The sequence below is a fragment of the Mandrillus leucophaeus genome, unplaced genomic scaffold (genome assembly GCF_000951045.1).
Source record: "Mandrillus leucophaeus isolate KB7577 unplaced genomic scaffold, Mleu.le_1.0 Scaffold250, whole genome shotgun sequence".
NCBI lineage: Eukaryota > Metazoa > Chordata > Mammalia > Primates > Cercopithecidae > Mandrillus > Mandrillus leucophaeus.
In genome coordinates this window covers 1270262-1290172 of record NW_012102588.1, presented here as the reverse complement: position 1 = coordinate 1290172, position 19911 = coordinate 1270262, and the positions used below count along the sequence as shown (strand labels likewise).

General features: G+C 39.8%; 1 protein-coding gene across 4 annotated transcripts in view; it reads left to right on the top strand.

The window, feature by feature from the left end:
* Positions 1-19911, top strand: part of NCALD (neurocalcin delta) — a 439835-nt gene that overhangs the window by 332981 nt on the left and 86943 nt on the right. The window contains exon 4 of one of the 4 annotated variants that reach the window (XM_011983488.1): positions 9121-9176. The exons of the other annotated variants lie outside the window; for them this stretch is intronic. The gene's annotated coding sequence lies outside the window, so the exon portion shown is untranslated. The remainder of the gene's footprint in view (positions 1-9120; positions 9177-19911) is intronic. 4 annotated transcript variants of the gene reach the window in all.

The window sequence follows — 19911 nt, the reverse complement described above, 5'->3', positions numbered from 1 at the left end:
ATGAGGTACACTTTGACGTTTACTTCTTTTACTTGAAATGTGGAATTATCATTATAGTTTTTCCAGGTAGCAGAGATTTTCTTGGTGCTGTCTCTACGATGTTTTAAATTAAAGTCTTATAATAATTGTATTCAATGCCCTTTCAAAATAGACTGCATTTTAGCAGTATGAAATATAAGAGAATAATTCAGTGTTGATGGCAAAATCTCAATGATGAAGTTTATCACTAAACGAAAACAACCTATGCCGTGAAAGCAGAGATGCTCTAGAATCTACAGGTCTTTTCCTATGGGAAAATAAGAGAAAAAAAGACTCTCATCAGAATCATTTATTTACAGCATTGAGACTATGTTTATTTCAAGGTCATGTTTGTTGCAGCTTCAAAAGATGCTGGCAAGGAACGAGTTACTCTAGAAACCTGGCTGTTGCATTATTAAATATTTTGTGTATAGTTTCGGGCATTCTTAACCTTTTTGGTGCCATGGACCTCTTTGGCAGCCTGGTGAAGCCTATGTATTTTTCTCAGAATTATGCTTTTACATGCATAAAATAAAGTATGCAAGGTTACAAATCAAACCACTTTCATTCATTGAAAAATGTCAACTGAAGTTTACAAAATTGTGATACATGTTTTGTTAGTAACACATTATTAAATAATACAAACTAACAGCAGTTATAATAACTACCGTAATTTTGAAGTAGTGGTGAGCATAAAAGATATTTCAGGATATCTACAACAACTGTAAAATGAGGTGAAAATATCTGTGATTTCTCTTGGCAACAATATCACGGGTGCTGTGGTTTGTGGCCTACATTTTAATTGAAGGAAATACTAAATTTCAGTTTGAGGTTAGTGAAACTGAAGATGTAATTTTTTCCCAACCAAGTTCCCCAGGCCCTCTTGAATTTTATCCACCCCCGAGTCAATTGATATGTACGTTAGTGATGCCAGAAGGTGATAGAACAGCACTGGACAAAACCCATCCCCCCATTTCCACATTCAGGTCCACTGCATCAGATTTATTCTTTGAGTGTGTGAATTTTGCAATGTTCTCTAAATTCTGCCAAACTGTAACTTTCTTTTATTTTCTTCCTTGAGATCCATTAACCGTCTTATGTTCCCTGGATTGGGAAACCCTTGCCTGGTTAGACAGGGGTTAAGAGGAAAACTCATAGTGTTAGTACAAGTTATGCGAGTTAAAACTATGGGCCACGGTAGTAAGACTATAACTATTTACAAAAGAGCCTTTATCCACTCGGAGAAGATAAGCAAGTAGTACTTCGATGAAGAATGCTGGATGTTATATGAGATTGTAGCTGAAGAAATACTCTAGAAGGTACTTCATGTGCTCATAACATTTGAAGCAAGCATTAAAGAATGTATGTGGCTTTCCAGCTTAATGTAAAGCACATACATGTGTGAATTGATCAATTGTCATGTTAATTCCAGATACTTAAGAGAGAGCCCTAAAGGTTTATCTGACAGAGATCTCTAGGATGAGGCATGTTTGAAATTAAGCCAAAGTGGAGACACTTCCCAAGTATCTGAATGCAGAACCTTATTGGCCTTATTGGATATTGAAGACCGATACAAGGGGTGTTAATAGTATTGTGTAGCGTGACTTATGTAAGTAATTGTCTCATTCTACATGTTTCTTTAAATGTGCAGAAAATAGTGCCTGATCTTCCTCTCCAAACCAACAGCATATCTTTGCAGTTGGTCAGCTACCATCACAGCTCCTACGTTCAGAACGTCCAGAGTCATCCTTTCTATGACATCAGCACCCACTGTCTCCGCGTAAGAGAATGGGAGCTATGACATTTTGCACAAGCTGTTGTTTAAACTCAATCCAAATCCCTCACATTTGAAATGGAAGCTTAGCAATTTGTCTTTGTGCGTTCTCAAAGGAATTACGAAAGAGATGTTCTCAAACGTTTCTTATTCTTTGGATTAGAAAAGAACACTTGTCTTGGGAGCTTTTAGTCTCTGTAGCAACTTGATAAAGAAACTTGGAAAAAGTTTAACATCTCTGATTCCAGGCTGTACTGTTTGCTTCTCAATGCCAGGTGTTTGAAACTTTTCAAAAAGGAATGTGCCATTATTTTTCACAAAATCCACGTGTATTTAACTGGTGCTTCATGATGGAAATCTCACTAGAAATAGCATTCCAAAATGTAGTATTTTTTATTGTTTCCAGAAGTGATACCATAAAAGTTAATGCTCACTAAGATTTTGATATAAAAATTATATGATAAATATTGAAATTCACTGCAGCCAAACTAAAAACAGTCTGCCCTTTTTATCTCAGTGGTGAACTTCAGGGGGTTTGTTGCACGTATTTTCATAAGTGCCTTTAAATAAAGACACAGCATCCCTTTAAAATTTAGTAACCAGAATATTCTCAGGTCACAATGCAGTTTTATATTTGATTTGTAGGAAAGAAATCTCCAACCTGAAAGACATTCCAACTGTTGCCTGTGTTGATGGGAGGATTCTTCACATTTGCTGAATCTCTCCCAGTGACTGCAGGAAGACCAAAGGTTGCACATTGCTTTTATGCAAGGATGAATCTTTTTAAAAGATGATTCTGGATTTTGTTTGCTTTAATGAATTTAAGCCCTATCTATTAGAGATAAATGTCAAGAAAACTGCTGTGTTCTTTGGCTCTGGTGACTCCCACAGACTTTGATATGATTCATGTAACTCAAACCATGATCAGCTTTGTGACAACCATATTTACAATAGTGTTGGAGATCAAAAATAGCATCTCACAAGAGTTTCCCCATCCTATACCTTCCTACGTCTTACCGTGGATCATGTGCAGCACAGTCACTCAACTGGCAAACATTTGTTAACTGACTACTGCATTCACAGTATTATAGTAGGCATATGAGGTCCTCCCTGATGGAATCCTCAAGGGAGATATGCCACTGGCGTGGAGAACCCAAGTGCCTTTATGGAACCTGGCTTTTGTTTGCTTGAGCTTTTATTCAACCATTCAGTCTTTCATGCATACAGCAAATTTTGAGCATATACTAGGTGTCAGGCATTGAGCTAGACCCCAGAGTTGCTATGAGGTACAAGACAGGGCAGGTCCCTTCCATCACAGAACATGCAGTCTAACTATATAGAGAACTTGCCCAGAGACCTATATGTACCATTAACTGTGGTTCTTTTTCCCACAGCCACACTGGCCACTACAGTCCAAAAGAGAATTTTAAAAGGAAACGGTACAAAACAGAACATCAAAACAAAACAGACAAACAACCTGGGAACCATTAGGTTTTACACCAGAGTGAAACCCCAGAAGAGACACTCTGCAGCTGGTGAGCAGCCGGCCTCATTTGTGAGCAATCTGTTCCCATCCGTGTCAGGGATTCCGGGTCGGTGTGCTCAGTCCTATTCCCAGTTGGCCAGAGGCTATTTGTCCTGTAGTTCAGAAGACAAATGAGACTGGTAGCAACTGACCTAGAGAATATCTTCTTTTATGCAAATACCCTGTTTTATGCAAATAATGAAAACCATTGCATTTTATGAAAAGTCTTTAAATTAGTGATATTTCCCAAAGTATCTCTACCATCTTCCCTGTACTAACCCAGTCAGGACAGGGTCACTGCTGTAATAAACAGCCCCCAGCCTTAATGGTGTAATCCAACATTGTTCATTTTTCAGTCACCCAGAAAGTAGGATTGGGAGAAGGGCTCTGCTCCACACAGTCCTCCAGGGACTCAGGCTCCTTCTATCTAGTTAAACTGATCAGGGGCCTGTTTCTACCACTTGCTAGTGATACTCTGGGCAAGTTACTTAAGTCACAGTTTTCTTATGTGAATAATATTAGGGCCTCCCTCTTGGATTTTTGAATCAACTTACTTGGCATAGAAACTGACAGGTATTAGGTACTCAATCATGTGAACTGTTGTTATTAATCTTCTACTTCTGGTAGTGCTGCCACCACCATCCCCCAAGGAGGCAAGAAGAATCCATCAGAATTGGAAGAGTATTATAATATTAACTAACATTTAGGAAGCTAGATAGTCTTCAAAGTTATTTTCAAAATAACTATTTTTTTAACAACATTCCAATTTTATAAATGAGGAAATTGAGGCACTGAGAGCTTAAATTGTTGAGTGTCACACAAATATATAATAGAGCTCTAGGCATTTGGCTCCAGAGTCCTGGCTCTTTATTCACTATGCTATATTGCCTTTCAACTTGAAATATACAGCAGAGCCTCAAATACTGTCATTTCGTTCAACATCGTTTTGTTGTAATGTTAATGAGAAAAAAGAATTGGTTTTGTTGTCAATGATGTTGTGAGGACTTACTGTTACATATTGTATTTTCCCCAGAATTAATGTTAAATGTTGTGGCAGATTGTATTCAAAAATAACCTTACAATTGAATCCATTACCACATTAAAAATTTTTTTTTTCAGAGATGGGGTTTCACTCTCTTGCCCAGGCTGAAGTGCAGTGGTGTAATCATAGCTCACTGTAACCTCGAACCTGGGCTCAGGCAATCCTCCCACCTCAGCTGCTTGAGTAGCCAGGACTATAGGCATATGCCACCATGCTCAGCTAATTTTTTGTTTTTATTTTTATAGAGATGGGGTCTCGCTATGTTGCCCAGGCTGGTCTCGAATTCCTGTCCTCAAGAGATTCTGCCTACCTTGGCTTCCCAAAGGGCTGAGATTATAGGCATGAGCCACTGCATTGTCACATGTTCTTCTAGAATCTTGCTCCTCTCCATCAGGAGGTGAAGTCTATTGACCCTCCCTTTGAACCTAAATGGGCTTATGATTGGTCCAACTGATAGAGTACAGTGGAAATAATGCTAGGTGACTTCCAAGGATAGATCAGAAAAAGAATACAATTTTTTTCTCTCTGGCTATTCTTTTTCTTCTTGACATTTTTCCTTAGAATCCAGTCACCATATTGTAGGAAATCCAGACCACATAGAGAGGCCAAGAGTAGGTATATCAGCCAACATCTCTTGCTGAAGTCTCAGCCAACATCCAGCATCAACTGGCAGGCATGTGAGGGCAAGCTGTCAGATGACTCCAGGCCCGGTCATCAGGTCTTCCTTTCCCCTCCCAATGCCAGGGAATCATCCCTGCTGAGCTCTGCCCCAAGTTGCATTTTCATGAACAAAATGAAAGTTGTTATTGTTTTAAGCCCATAACATTTGGGGGGTGGGGGGTAATTTCTTAGGCAGTCAGAGTAACTGGAATATTGGGGTAATTGGAAATGACTGAAATGTCTGTGGAGAGGGCTAAACTTCAGGTACATATGGATTATTAAATAGACTTTTGCGATTTGGCCTAACCTAACCTAATTTCCGGAGGAAAATATGTTTCTGTTACCAAACAAATTGCAAATGAGCTTTTGGAAATTTGGAACAATGTCCTACATGTTAATGCTGTTACTGGTTCTAGGAAAGGATCTGGGCTACACTGAGGCCAGACTGCATGCCTTAGCAAGGTCTCACTCATTGGCCCCCACTGACTGGGTCCCTCCCTGCAGGAGAGTGCAGTGTGGATGGCAGTACTCATACCATCTGTCCTAGACCATTGCTCAGTCCTCCTTGTCCACCTTTGTCTCCCTCTCCCATACCTACTCTGTCTAAATTGCTGCCTACTTTTCTATTGTTAGAACCTGTTGTCTCTTTGACACTCTCTTTTGGCCCATTTCCTATGCTTCTAGGGCAATTTTTCTGCTCTACTGGTTTGTAGTAAAGCTAGGGTATTCGCCTTAGCCAGGTAAAATTTAGCTAATTCAACAAAATCTTATGCCTCTTAACAAAGTTGCCAAAATGACAGCTATCCCATTGGCCTGTGGATCCGTGTGTTGGTCAAATCTAGCATTTGAAATCCTTGATGTGGTCCTTGTGTCCTTACTCAAAGAGGCATCCCTTTCCCTTCTGCTGTAGCGAAATCAATGCCCTAACTCTCTTCTCACTTACTTAAACTTCACCCCAGCCTAATAGTTTACTCCTCTTCCCTTAAGAAGGCTCTCATTCATTTATTTATCCAGCATTTGTTAACTCTGTACAGTGAGCCCTAGAGTTGAGTGCCTATGAAAATATTCCTTTCATGTCCAAGGACTGCTAAGGTTTCTCCAGTTGTTCCTCATTTGCTTACCATAGACACAGGGCAGATGTGGTGCAATCACCCAGAGTTTTCAATAACCAGAATATGTCCCACCTCGTCCAAGATGTTTCAACTAAGTAGGATACTACAAGAGTAATATAGGAGCAGCCAGTCATTGAAAAGGTGACAGTCTAGTTAGGAAGGCTGCATGGCATCTGTAGTTGAGGGCCAGAGCTACGTCTTCTACCCTGTCTTCAACTTCCCACAGTGCCCAGTATCATGCTGGACATACAGTGCCTCCTCTTTCCATCTCCGTTAGGTGATTAGTGAATAGATTAACCCCAGAGGATAGATGGCATTGAGATGACTTCGGAGAGGAGGTGAGTTTTGAGTTGGGCCTAAAGGATGGAGAGCATCTGGCATGAGGAGCAAAAGTGGAAGGATAATCCTTCATTGAGAAGCATGATGAGGACATCCTAGTGACAGAAATAGGACACTTCCCCACCTGGAATCAAGAACATGGTTGGGAAAAGGAAAAAAATGTATAATCTATATGGTGGGTCCATGGAGGATCTAGGATTTATCAGCTTAAGCTGGATTCAATCTGATAGACACTAGGAAGCTGGGGAAAGCCGGGAGCAGGGAAGTAATGTACATGTTAAGTGGGGTGAGAATATTTTAGTGACTCTGTTTCTTTACACAGCTCATTTAAAGCCCTGAATATGTGTTAAGTTAGGGGTTCCCTTTTTGTCCACTTTTCTCAGAGAAACGTTTTAACTTTTTAAATTTTAAAAAATGTGAATTCTCTTTTGCCCTCTGTATGGTGTGAGCAGCCATTTTAACTTTAGCTGGGTTATATCCATAGACAGAGCTGTGTAACTTCATAGTTTTAAGCATATAACCTGTTACTCATCAAAATCATACTCATATAAGTTCCAAACCAAATGAACAAGTCAAGCCTTTAAAACATTTTCTATAAAACTATACTATAATGAGCATATAATGAAAATTGATATAAATATATATTATAGATAATTATAGATATTATATGTATTATATATATACTGAAACCCCTGGGATATTGCACCATTATTCTGAACAATCTTTGAATCATGTCACCAATGAAAAATTAAATTGTGTTCAGTGAGATTTTATTCGTAAGTTGTGAGTGCATTGCATTACATCTGAAATCTTTGAATACTGATCATCAATATATGTGTCTGGCAACTATCAGAATGTTCTTAACCAGAGCATGCCATCTTTAAGAAAAATATTATAAATTATACATGCAAAAAGTATATATAATATATATGTACAATACAAAGAATACTAGAAAATAAATCCCTGGGTAGCCAATAAAAACAGCATCTGTTAATCCTTCTAGTGAAGTGTAATGCATTGATATCGATGATAATTTCACTCCAGCAGCACACAGATTAGTACTGTCCCTAAGGTCCAATACCAGAAGAAATTGAATCAGCGATGTATATTGTAACTCTTTGATCACATAAAGATTTTAAACCAGTCGAGTCATTTATTTCAGTCTCTGATGGTGAATGAAAGGTATGTTTTCCACTTACAAAACATCACTTCCTATTGCTGCTGGCAGTTGTGAAGGTTTGGAAATTGGTTTTTGTGTCCAGAGGCCTTTGCCCAAAGGTCATTGCTCATGTTGTGGTTTTCGTCACCTCCTGGCTATTCAGGAGGGAATGGTCAGGGAACCGTTGGTGAACCCTGAGCTCCTGTACAAACCCAACTGCCAGGAGTATTTAAAGCAAACCATTCTCTCTCTCAGGGTATATATATATGTGTGTGTGTGTGTGTGTATATATATGTATGTATGTATATTCAGAATATATTTCACAAATAGAAGCTATTTAACCATTAAAGATGCAATATTTGGTCCAAATTCTACTTTGTAAAAGAAATTGTTGTTAGATCTGTTTGCGCCCACCTTGAAAAATGTTGACCAACTTCCAGTTTTTAAAGGCCAATCTGTTACTATTTAGAAATAGAACTCTCTTTCTCCTCAGACTGTCAAAACAGACTATGGATTAGAGCCAAGACTATACTGTTAATGAACCAAGAGTTCATTAACTGTTCCATCAGCATCCCCATCAGGAGGGGTATTTTGTTAGAGTCACAAAAGGCACAAAACTTAGTTATGCTAAAGGTTAACTAAAAGGCACTGATTTTGAAATACTGTAAAAAAAGAAAGTTTTCACTGAAATCATGTTATATCATGCCTGGATTTAAAATTAACGGACTTTTTTTATTGTGGTAAAATATGCATATAAAATTTGCCATTTTAGCCATCTTTATGTGTATGCTTCAGTTCACTAAGTACATTCGCATTGTTGTGCAGCCATTACCATTGTACATCTCCAGAGCTTTTTCATCTTCCCAAGCTGAAACTCCATCCCCATTAAACTCACTTCCTATTCACCCCTCCCCATCAGCCCCTGCCAACCACCGTTCTACTGTTTTTAAACAGGGACATTTTTAGGGAATTTAAAATAAACCTGCCCTTCCTCTTTCTCTTGCATAAGCTCTTCAACTAATAAAATATCTTTTAAAAGTCCTAAATTAATTGGAAGTTTCTTAGGTTTGAACACATGGGCAAAATGTACACAAAAAAATAAACATCTGTTTCATGGAAGATGTTTTAGACATACAACATTGGGAATATGTCCTTGATGTTAAAGGAAAGGAGATGGTAGGCTGAAGTGTGTGTTCCAAATCACTTACTTAAACCAGTGCGAGTTTTATATAATCACTCAACTAACCAGCCATTCAACCTGGGAGACTCTCTAGTCCTAGTAATATACTCAGATAGTCTTATGTTAGTCTTCTATTAATATTCATTTGAAATAACTTAAGTATAGAATCACTATATGTTTATGGCTGAATATTTGGAAGACGCAGAAGAATATGAAAAACATCATTCTTCATGTTTCACTGTTTAAAGGTAACAACTACTAATATTTTAAAATTAAAAAGCATTACATTTAATTTTACTTTATTTCAGCAGAAGGAAAAGAACTCTGAAATGAAATTGAGGATTTGAACTTCACACAGCTGTTTGAAGTGAGAGTTACTGTTTCTAACTAATTTTAATTTATTACAAATTAAAGATCAAACTCTAAGAGATTGAGGATTAACTTAAAAATCTAATTGTTTCATAATGAGTACAGGCTTATATTTTTAGTTAATAAAGCTTAGTTAACTGTCTCAGGAAGACAGAAAAAACTGCAGATAATCAAACAAAAATACCCTTGGTTGGGAGAAGGGTTTTTAAAACAGAGTTCAAAACCTACTCTCACCTTTAGGATTGTTCTCTTGGTGAAAATTGTATTAAAAAGGGCAATCTGTAAGGAATATAGTTCATGAAGTCATAAACCGCTTTCAGAAGGAAAATGAACTGTACAATAGGGAAGTACTTCTTTCCCCCAGTGAGCTAACACTCACGGGAAATGTAGAAGAACTCCCTGCATCTATTGACTCTCCCCTTTGACCAGAGAGGCTTAACTTTGTTTGCTTCTAATACCAGTGTTTTTTATATTCCACAAATTGTTTAAACACATACTATATTTTAGTTTGCTGTATTTGGGCCACAATTGCCCTTCGTGTATATTTATTTTTCTAAAGTTTCTACTTATCTTTGTCTTCTCTGATTGACCTGGAGAAACTAAAATCGTCAGTACGTATGTGGCATGTCATAGTTTAATTTTTGATGCTTAATTATTAGTCATGGTAACCTCTTTCTTATTGAAGATGCTCTCTACTAAGCCCTCTGTGCTACCATTTAATGTGGACTAGATTTAAGCTCTTCTACTAGAATTTCTTTCCATCACAACTGGATTATTTTCATTGTCTCCACATCTACCCCTTTCTTAGACTCACTTTCAATTTTGCTAGAGCATATGTTTGATTTTTTTCAAAATAACAGAAGAAGGGCTATGTCTTTGTAAATCTTCATTTTGCTCTCATAATTGAAAAATAGACTCCAAATTACTTTCCATCACAATTTTATGGACTTTGTTTAACTGTCTTCTAGCAACCTGGAAAGCAGATGCAGAGTCTGCTGCCATTTCGATTTTGATTCCTTTATAGGTAGCTCCATCCCCCACTCCTCTCCCATGAACTTTTAGCTTTTTCTTGTTGTCCTTGGAGGTAATAAATTTTACCAGGAAGTGTCTGGGTATTTTTTTAAATTACTATTCCTCTTCAAGTTTTTAAAATCCAAATATTCAAGGTTTATTCAGCCCAGAAAAATATTCTTCTATGATTTATTTGAAGTGTTCATCTTTATTTTCTTTGTTTTCTCCTCTAGTAACTCTTACTTTGGAAAGGATAGTGGGTCTCTTAGCTCTAGGAGATGTTAGGTTTCTTGGATCTCTCTTCTATGGTCTTAACTTTTTTCTCATATTGTCTTTCTTCCCTTTTATGTGCATTCAGAGGATTTTCTCAATTTTGTCTTCTGGATCTCAAATATATTTTTGAGTCATTTCATCACTGAGCATCTTTGTGAAATCATTTTTTATGTTTATGAATGCAGACTTCTCTCACATATCCCTCAAAGAATTACTTTTTTTTTTTTTTAAGTTACCTTCTTTGTCCTTTGTTTCAACTCCATTTCTTTTAGTATCGGATGTTCTGTTGCTCCTCTGGATCCTTCTTTCATATGTTCTAGGTTTTCCTTCAATAACCAGTAACTTTTGACTGGCCCAATCATATTTATAAATGAAGGACTGGGTTGATTTTATTTTAAAATGAAGGGCTGGGTTGACTGGCCCAATCATATTTATGAATGAAGGCTGACTAGTAGAGGTGACTGGAGAGATTTCCTTGGCAATTATGTAGGAATGGTTTTCCACCACACTTCTCTTCATGAATGGAAGGGCTGGCAGTTCCGCTCACAGGCGGCACATGTGACAGTGGGAAACAGACAGGCAAGCCTATGACTGTCCTGACTGCCAGGACTAGGAAGGCTTTATTTTTAGGGATGAACTACTTTTGTGTACTGCCTTTCGGTACAAATCTTAAAGAGGGGTAGAAAGAGATGGAAAACAACATTCTTCATAGTCTTTTTATTAATTTTCTTGACTGTTCCTTGTCCCTGTGGCTCCAGACCTGAATTCTTCAGGATTCTGTTGAGAAGAACAGCTCTCATCTCTTCACTAGCTCTCTCCAAAATTGATTTTACATTGTGGTTTTTTTGGCTCAATCCAAACATACCTTTTGGCTATTTTCTAGAAATTTCTTAAAATTTCTGTCTACTGATGGTAACTTTTCTTGATTTCCATCCCAGTTCTATGATTTATTCTTTTCCATACATATTTTCTGTCACTTAGCTGGAATTTTTGAAGGAAGAACAGGTAGACTATCATGTCTAGTCTGCCATCTTGAAAAGAGATTATATTAACATTAGAGTGGCTGCCCCAATGTGCTGATGCATGATTGGCAGGAGGCCATGGCACATGTCTTACTTTTCATGAGACTATTTCTCCTTCTTTCGTGGCCCAGACAGCACCCCCAACCCTGACTGACCATATGATCAATATGGATCATTTACACAAGAACGAAGTGAAAACAGATGGGTCACAGGAGCCAATTCCATTCATCAAATCCACAATATCTGCCTCAACCATGTACTGTATCATTCTTCAGGACTCCACTGGGTCCCATTGCTAACTTCCCCAGAACTCCTGTCAAATACCAATCTAAATTACACCACTAACCACACAGTTCTACAATTTTCTGTCTGTCTCCTCCATTAAGCTACAAGCTTCCTAAAGGTACATGGTGTCTCATTTCATATCTGTGTCCTCACTGCACCCCACGAGGACTGGGATTAAGTACCCAAAACAGACTGAATAACTCAGGGACTGAATGAATGAACAAAGAAATGAGCAAGCTTGATGTTGACCTGGGAAACAGGTGTGTTGTCTTCCTTTGCTGATGAGGCTAGTGACCTCCTTTTCAGTCATGTGATGCTTTGGAGAAGGGTGTTTCAGGCAGAAGGAGCAGAATGGATGAAGGCCCAGAGGCAAACTGGAACATGGCTTCTTTGGGGGAGACTGGTGGAAATTGTTCCCAGAGGACTGTTGATTATTAATTCATCCAAAGAAAATCTCTAACCTCTGTTGTATCCTTTTCTGCAGAGTGGTAGTCTGACCACAGGATCCTTCTCATCTTTGCCAGTTCAGTGAGTTCAGGTCTAAATAGAGCTGTTTTGTTTTAGCAGAAAGTTTGGGTCCTCAATTCAATAGGTGTCAGCAAATGCTCTTTCATAGTTCTTTATAATCATGATTTAAAACCTACATCAGCCTTCTTTGCAAATGTACATTAAAGCATCTGCTTATACTTGTATTAAGTAGCATTACTTGTACTAAGCCCTCACTTCACAGGGACATTATGAAATCACAGGCAGCTTAGAATGGAGCTTTCAAGTCATCCTTGGGCCTCTGTTGCCTGCTGGAATGGATAAAGCATGACCCCCTCAGCCAACAAGCTCTGCTGCTCCTGTGATGTTTGGTAAAACTTCCTTGCTCCAGTGCCTCCGACTCCAGTCAGCATCTGAAAGTTCTTCCCAGAGGTTGGAGTGCTTTGCCTCCTATTTCTGCAAACTTAATATTTAAAAGAATTACTAGTTGTCAAAAGGAATCAGGCTCTTAATTCCTGGTTAATTGAAATTAGTCTTGTAATTTTAGATGTGTTATTCTATTCACAAAGCAGGTACCTGATAAGTGTTTGTCAATGAGTGAAAGAGTGAATGACACATTAGAGGAAAGATGGGGTTTGTCTTTCATGAAATTGGAGTTAAGGGGCACATTTGCTGGGAATTATGCCAGGTAAGTACAGGGATCTGCTTTTGATCACAGGCCATTTGTTCTTTCTATGTTAGCCATTTTCAGTCTGATCATGTGCTGTGCACATCATTCATCTCTTGTCTTTGGGGATAATTAATTCCAGGTTTCAGAACATCACTAATGACATCTCAGTAGGGTTCTTTTGTTTGTCTATAACAGGATTGTCTGGGGTCCGTGCTGTTCCCAAAGATCTCACTCCTCACGTGATGAGGCAGAGACCCTGACTCACAGGGCATACCCGTCACATCCCCAACTTCTCAGCATCAAACTGGGTTTGTTTTAAGAATGAAGCCACTAGCATTAGAAGTGTGACAGTGTAAGACAGGAGATTCTCAGTTGTATGACTCAGGAGACACCTTGGCAACCCTCAGTGAAATGCTGGGTTATCCTAATAGGCAAGTGAGGTCTTGGAATGCTAACAGTGTAAAGTCAGTGGCATAAAGGGACACGTTCTCAGCAGCCCTTGATGAAGTCAAGACTAGAGACACCAGGAGAGAAATGACTGCCTGTGAAGGTTGCACAGAGAAGATAAGGTTCTCACATTACTGCAACCTCCAGCTGGATCTGAGCTGCTGGGTCAGTGGAGAGGAGCACCAGCCCAAATGGATCCCCCAGTGCTCTTGGTTGGAATCTTCCCAGAAGCCTGAGGGGAGAGGTATAATGTCTAAACACAGGTCCCTCCAGTCACTGGCATCAGAATCAGAGCCACAGCAGTGTGGTGGAAAGAGGCAGATTCCTGAGGCCCAGTTCAGAACTTTGGAATCAGAATCTACAGAGGTGGGACTTGGAATCTGCCTCTGTAAAACCTCCTAGGTGATTTTTAACTCACACCAGCTACACATTGAGAGCCTCCTGCACCTCCTAATCTCCTCACTCTATAGGGATCTCATGCTGTGGACAGATTGCCAAGCACCAGAAGTTTTAGCCAAGCATGTGTGTGGTTGGCACATAACATGAGAGGCAAGTTGTGTGCCCTTGAATTTAACAAGTAGTGCTGGAATACAGGCACTACATTAGGCCTTGATGGCAATTCTTGCCTTTAGGGGACAGTAAGTTATGAAGTCATAATCTGTACTCCGAGCCCAATGTGATGAACCATGTAGCATCACTAAAAACTCCTGTAGTGGATTTACGCCATTGGTGACAAAGAGATCCAATGCCAGGAGGAAGTTCTCAGCCTAGATCACTACACGACTGGAAAAAACAACCCTGAGCAAGTTTCCTATTTGTGAGGAGCAACCTAAGGATGGGACTAATCCACAAAGCTCCCAACAAAACGGACACAGATCCCCTTAGCAGGGCTGCCCAAAAGGTTGAGGCTGTCAGACTTGGATATCTGGGCACCCTAAGTTGACAAGCCTAAAGGGCAGAGAGCATGCTCCCTTTGTCTTTGTCTTCCTAGAAGGCCTAGTGCAGCATTCAGCTTATAGTAGGTAGAGAGAGTCATTGTTAAATGGTTCTTATGCAAACAAGGCTGACCTAGGCGCTGGGCCACATGGGAATGTGGAAGCGGAGAGCCCAGCTAGTGGGACCGACATGCCTTGGGTAGATCTTCTCACATTCATGGCGCCTATTGCCTCCGCCATGACTCACTGCCCATGCACTCCATCACTTGTGAGACAAGATGTGACAAGCAGCTGCTGAAAGTTGTGCCTTATAACCTAAATATGTCTCTTTGCTCTTTCTAACTTCATGGAAGTAAACCTCTTCTCTAATCACACATGAGTTAATGTAAAGGTTTCAGAAATTAAATCACATTTCCCCACTGGTTAACTTGATCATTTCAGAGTTACATCATCATTGTGGATTGTTTTTTTTTTCCTCTTCAAGGGTAATAAATTAATGAACTATGCACAAGGGAAGTTTCTATTTTAAGAAAACTGTGTGAAGTGGAAGAATACTTTGTTCAGTTATTTCTTTCATAGTAGGTCTCCACCTTCTTTAAGCTGAAGCACACCTGTTTCAGGGAAAAGAGTTGGCCAACAAGACAGCATTGGCTTTGTGGGAATGTGCCAAAGAAATTTCAAGATATTGTATTCTTTTGATTCATATTCCCAAGTTGCTATCCGGAGGAAATATACTAGTGGAAGGAGAGAATAGCAGCCATTTACAGGTAATTAGTGAGTCTATGGTGTATGATTCATTGAATTCCATTCTAGATCGCTATTTATAATTATTGGAGATTTCTTGGCAATGCTTGAGACAAATTACCCAAATCCCCTTACTTGTCATAGCAGCAATTTAACTTTGCATAAGCGGTACTCCATGACTACTGAATTAGTCATTTTTCATTACCTACCTTTGAGGTATGTTAACATTAGTCCTCTTTAATGAATGAGAAAACAAAGTCCCAATAAAGTTGATTCTGGCCCAAGAACATATAATAATCAGAGTAGTGTCCATAATTCTTAAACTTCTTCCCTCTGAGAAAGCACATGTTTTTCAGTGGGAAATAGCCTCAATGGGAGGTACATAGGCCAACATTTAGGAAATGTGTTTTTATTTATATAACTAGTCCTATGTTTAGAAAAGGAATATTCAACTCTAGTCTCACGTAAGAATCAGCCAGAGAGCTTTAATAAAATGCCACTGCTGGGGCCTCTCTCACAGGATTTCTGACTCATTTGGTCAAGTATGAGGCCTGGGCATGGGTCTTTTGAATTAGGTGGGGAAGAAGCTTCCAAGGTGATGCACATGTGCAGGGAGCGTTGGGAATCCTGGTCCTGGCAAAATTCTAAATCTGACCCCACAGTTTCCCCCATGGTCTCCACCATCCTGCCATTAGAGCCCCTGCATGTGGAACCTTCTGGAAACTTATACATATAGCCTGGCTTCCAGCATTTTGTTACCAGAGAGGGGACATTTGCACAGAGTGGTTTAGCAGTTGAGCTGTAGTACAGCTAGATTGCTCTGGCAGAGGAACAGGGAGAAAAGAACACACCCATGGCATTGTGTGCTGAACTGACTGGTGAGGGAGGGGTGCAGCTGAGAACCCTAGGCTGCCCCAGGATCATGACCGGACAGGAGTGCCATGCTCCCAGACAGGGCTTCTTGAAGATGAGTTGGTAGACCCTGATATGGAATGGAAAATCAAGGGAGGCTTCTTGATTCAGAGCAGCATGCCCTTTGAAGTCAGACTGCCTGGGTTCAAATCCTGGTTCAATCACAAACTCTGTGATTAAAACTTGGGCAAGTTACAACCTCAAAAATGATTCATTTCCTGATTTGGAAAACAGAAGTAAAAAATTGCAACTACCTCATAATTTTTGGGGACAATGAGATGAGATAATATATGATATAATATACTAGGGTCTACTCCTACCCCTTTCTGGGGTCACTGGATCACCATTAAATTCTCTTTATTAAAATGGGGATGGACCATGACCCTCTTCTTTGAGGTAACCCATTCTCACAAGGAAATATAAGGTTAGATTTAAGATGGTGAACCAAATGTTGTCCCAGAAGCAAGAGCTTTCATGGAAAACAATATAGAAGGGAGGCACTTGGCTTCAGAATAGTAGAGTAGAGCCATGGGACCCATGATGTGTCCTTGGACCAAAGAATGAGAACAGGTACCAGGAGGCCAAATGGGATTGTGACCAGACTTGGGTCAAAGAACACAGAGAGCAATCAAAGCCAGAAATTATAGAGTCAAGTCCTAAGAGAATTGATGACCCGGACACCAAGGAAGATGCCCAGGGCTGAGGACAGTGGGTTCAGGAATAGCATGCTAAAGAACAGATAGAGAGTTGTTTTGTTCTCTGCCTCCTTGGGTAGTTCGCTAAGCCGAGGGGGTCCCTGAAGTCCAAATCTTAACAGGCCATTCTGACAAATGTGTTTGCCACTAGGAAGATACGATTTCTAAATCAGAGTCCTTGGATTCTGCTCTAAGACTGTGGGCCTATCAGCATTTCCCACAGTGAATCCTACGGAAGGCTGGTTCTAGGGTTGTTCCAGGATAACCATATTTGCTGGATGAATGAAAGTTAGCATGTTTCTTAATTGGAAGACTTTTTAGTGCTTTTAATTTGCTTGTAAATCTCTAAGAGGAGGATATGATAAGACGTGTTTCTCAAACTAGTTTGACCATGGGACCCTTCTTGGCATTGGAATCCCCAACTCCTACTGTTTTTGCCATCTCAACTCAAAGCTTCTGCCTTTAGGCCAGACCCAAGTCTCTCAGGGGTGTATAGAACTCTCTTTGGGATGTGGCCTCATTCCCAGGTTCCTACCACTCAGGTAGAGGCACAAGATAAAGCTGTAAACTGAGTGGAAGGCCCAGGCCTGCCTTGATCGTATTCTGTCTAGCATATAATTGCGACTCAGTGCCTATTTGTGGAATAATTATTCATTGAATGAACGGGACAACCTAGTTCATGCCAAACTCTTTTTTTTCTTTTTTTTTTTTTTTTTTTGAGACGGAGTCTCGCTCAGGCTGGAGTGCAGTGGCCAGATCTCGGCTTACTGCAAGCTCCGCCTCCCGGGTTCACGCCATTCTCCTGCCTCAGCCTCCCGAGTAGCTGGGACTACAGGCGCCCGCCACCTTGCCCGGCTAGTTTTTTGTAGTTTTTAGTAGAGACGGGGTTCCACCAGGTTAGCCAGGATGGTCTCGATCTCCTGACCTTGTGGTCCGCCCATCTCGGCCTCCCAAAGTGCTGGGATTACAGGCGTGAGCCACCGTGCCCGGTTCATGCCAAACTCTAATTGCTGACATAGATAGTACCTTGGGTATATCCAGGGGTAACTACTCAACTGACCTGAACTTGTTGGGGAGATGTGTTTTCTTAGGATATTTTGTATGAAACTAAGAATAATAAGGCATAAATTGTCCTGATTTGGTGCCTTTCTTTTTTCACCGATCCAAAATGACTTCATAATAACCTTGTCCATCTCACTTCAAAACAGTCATGAAAATGGTTTGCCAAAATTAAATGCTTCACAAATATAAAATATAATCCTAATAATTTCCTTAGGCATTAGATGCATCTGTTGATGTCCTGGTAGGCCCTGTAGTACCTCATCTGAACCTTTGTGAATATCTAAGCATATGGCAATAAAGCCTGCCCCCAAGCATGTTTTATAACCACAGGCTTTGCAAGTTTAAATGGAGAAGAGAGATGAAACAAGAATGGGCTATTTTCCTTGACTGTTTTATCTTGGGTAATATTTATTTTGAGCAGTTTTCTAAATAAGCAAAGCTTTTCTTCTATGCTTCATGCTCCTGCATCCTAGGAATGATGTATTTTGTGGGAATTTTCATCCACCCCACCTCCACCCTGAACTTGCTGATCTGGAGGTACCATGATGCTAGCTAGAGTGGTCCCTGGCAAGGCTCTGCAGAGGGTCATGTCAGACACAGTCCTAGCCAAGGCAGGGCCTCGTGTGGGCGCCATATCTTGTTATTGCTTGTGGGTTTCATCCAACTGCATCTACCCGATAGCAGTTCTTTTTTTATTTTTATTTTTTGGAGAGGTAGGTAGAAAGAAAAGAAAGTAACTTTGATACAGAGGTGGGGAACTGGAACTTAGATCCACATCTACAACAACAAGGAAAGTGAACTAATTTTGTCTGAACCCTCTGAGTTGCAAGATGTGTTTGAATTGAAGCGTTAAATTTAAACCTTATTATCACACATAACAATGCATAAAATCACAATGGCCATATTTTCTTAACCCTGCATCATAATACAGCCTAAAGATTTTATCTATGTTTTAAAAAATGTATTTATATAAACAGTCTTCAACCTGCATAAAGATGAAACCACATTTAGTTTTAAATTTAAAAAATCACTGTGTTGAAAATAAAATCATTTGAAATCATGACTTTTGGGAAATCTTGACTGTGGCTGTCTCTGCCCTGTGCCTTGAGAGAGAAAGAAAGACTTGGAAGTCTGTGCTACTTGCCAAGTGTGTCAGGAGTCCTGCTTGTCCCAGATGACAACTGGCACACACGGACAAGCCACTCGCTCTAACTTTGTTTTTTCCTGGTAAAGAAGTAGCAACTACTTGCCAGCCTACTTCTTTTTTGCAGGAAGCCCACCAGGAGTTTGCATAGTCAATCTGTCATTTGAAATCATTTATTCAGTGTAAATCATTACCATCAGAAAGTAAGAAGGAATCTGTTTACAAGGAGATCTTAGATAATGGGAGAAAATCCAGAAAAAAAATTTACAATAATCTTGGCTACTGATTATAACATCACCTCTTGCTGAGATTTCTTTAAGGGGTTAGTCTGGTATACCAAGCATATTCAGCTGCTGAGTTTTAGAAATGAATAATACAAGAGAACCAACTAATGTGCCTTTGGCTCTTCCAAACCAGTCTGGTACCTGCATGAAAACATTGGTTATTTTGGTGTCCAGTTGGAGAGCGCAGGGCCACACAGCAGGATTTCTGAAAATCAAAGCTATCTTCCTGAAATATATGGTACAAAGGATGCATTTCTGGGATCTGATGTTTTCTGGCTTATTAAAATAATAATGATGGTGTTAGGAACCTTTCACAACTATAGGACTCTTTATGCTCAATGCCAAGAACAACAAAAGCCTCACCAATCTGTGAATGATCTTTGTTCATGTTAGAATTCTCTCCCTGAGCTGTTGGTTCTCCCATCCAGGGCTTGTCTGCTCTCCCTTCAGTTAGGCTGGCCAGCATTGATCCAGAGTCCTGGAATGTAAGTGGCTCAGCCTTTGATAATTAGGTTACCTGATTCCCCGCATCCCCTGGCTAATTTTGTTTAAGATTTCACAGTGCTTCTAAATTTACAGATGTAAACAAACAGGGACACACTTTTCTTCAAGTTATTTATTAGAATCAAAATTAGGAAGAGTTTTTAACCTTCATACAGTTGAGCTGGTGAAAGATGCTGTTGTAGGTCATTGGAAATGTTCATCAGTGTCTCAGAAAGAGAGAGAGAGAGAGAGAGAAGGAAGGAAGGGAGGGAGGGAGGGA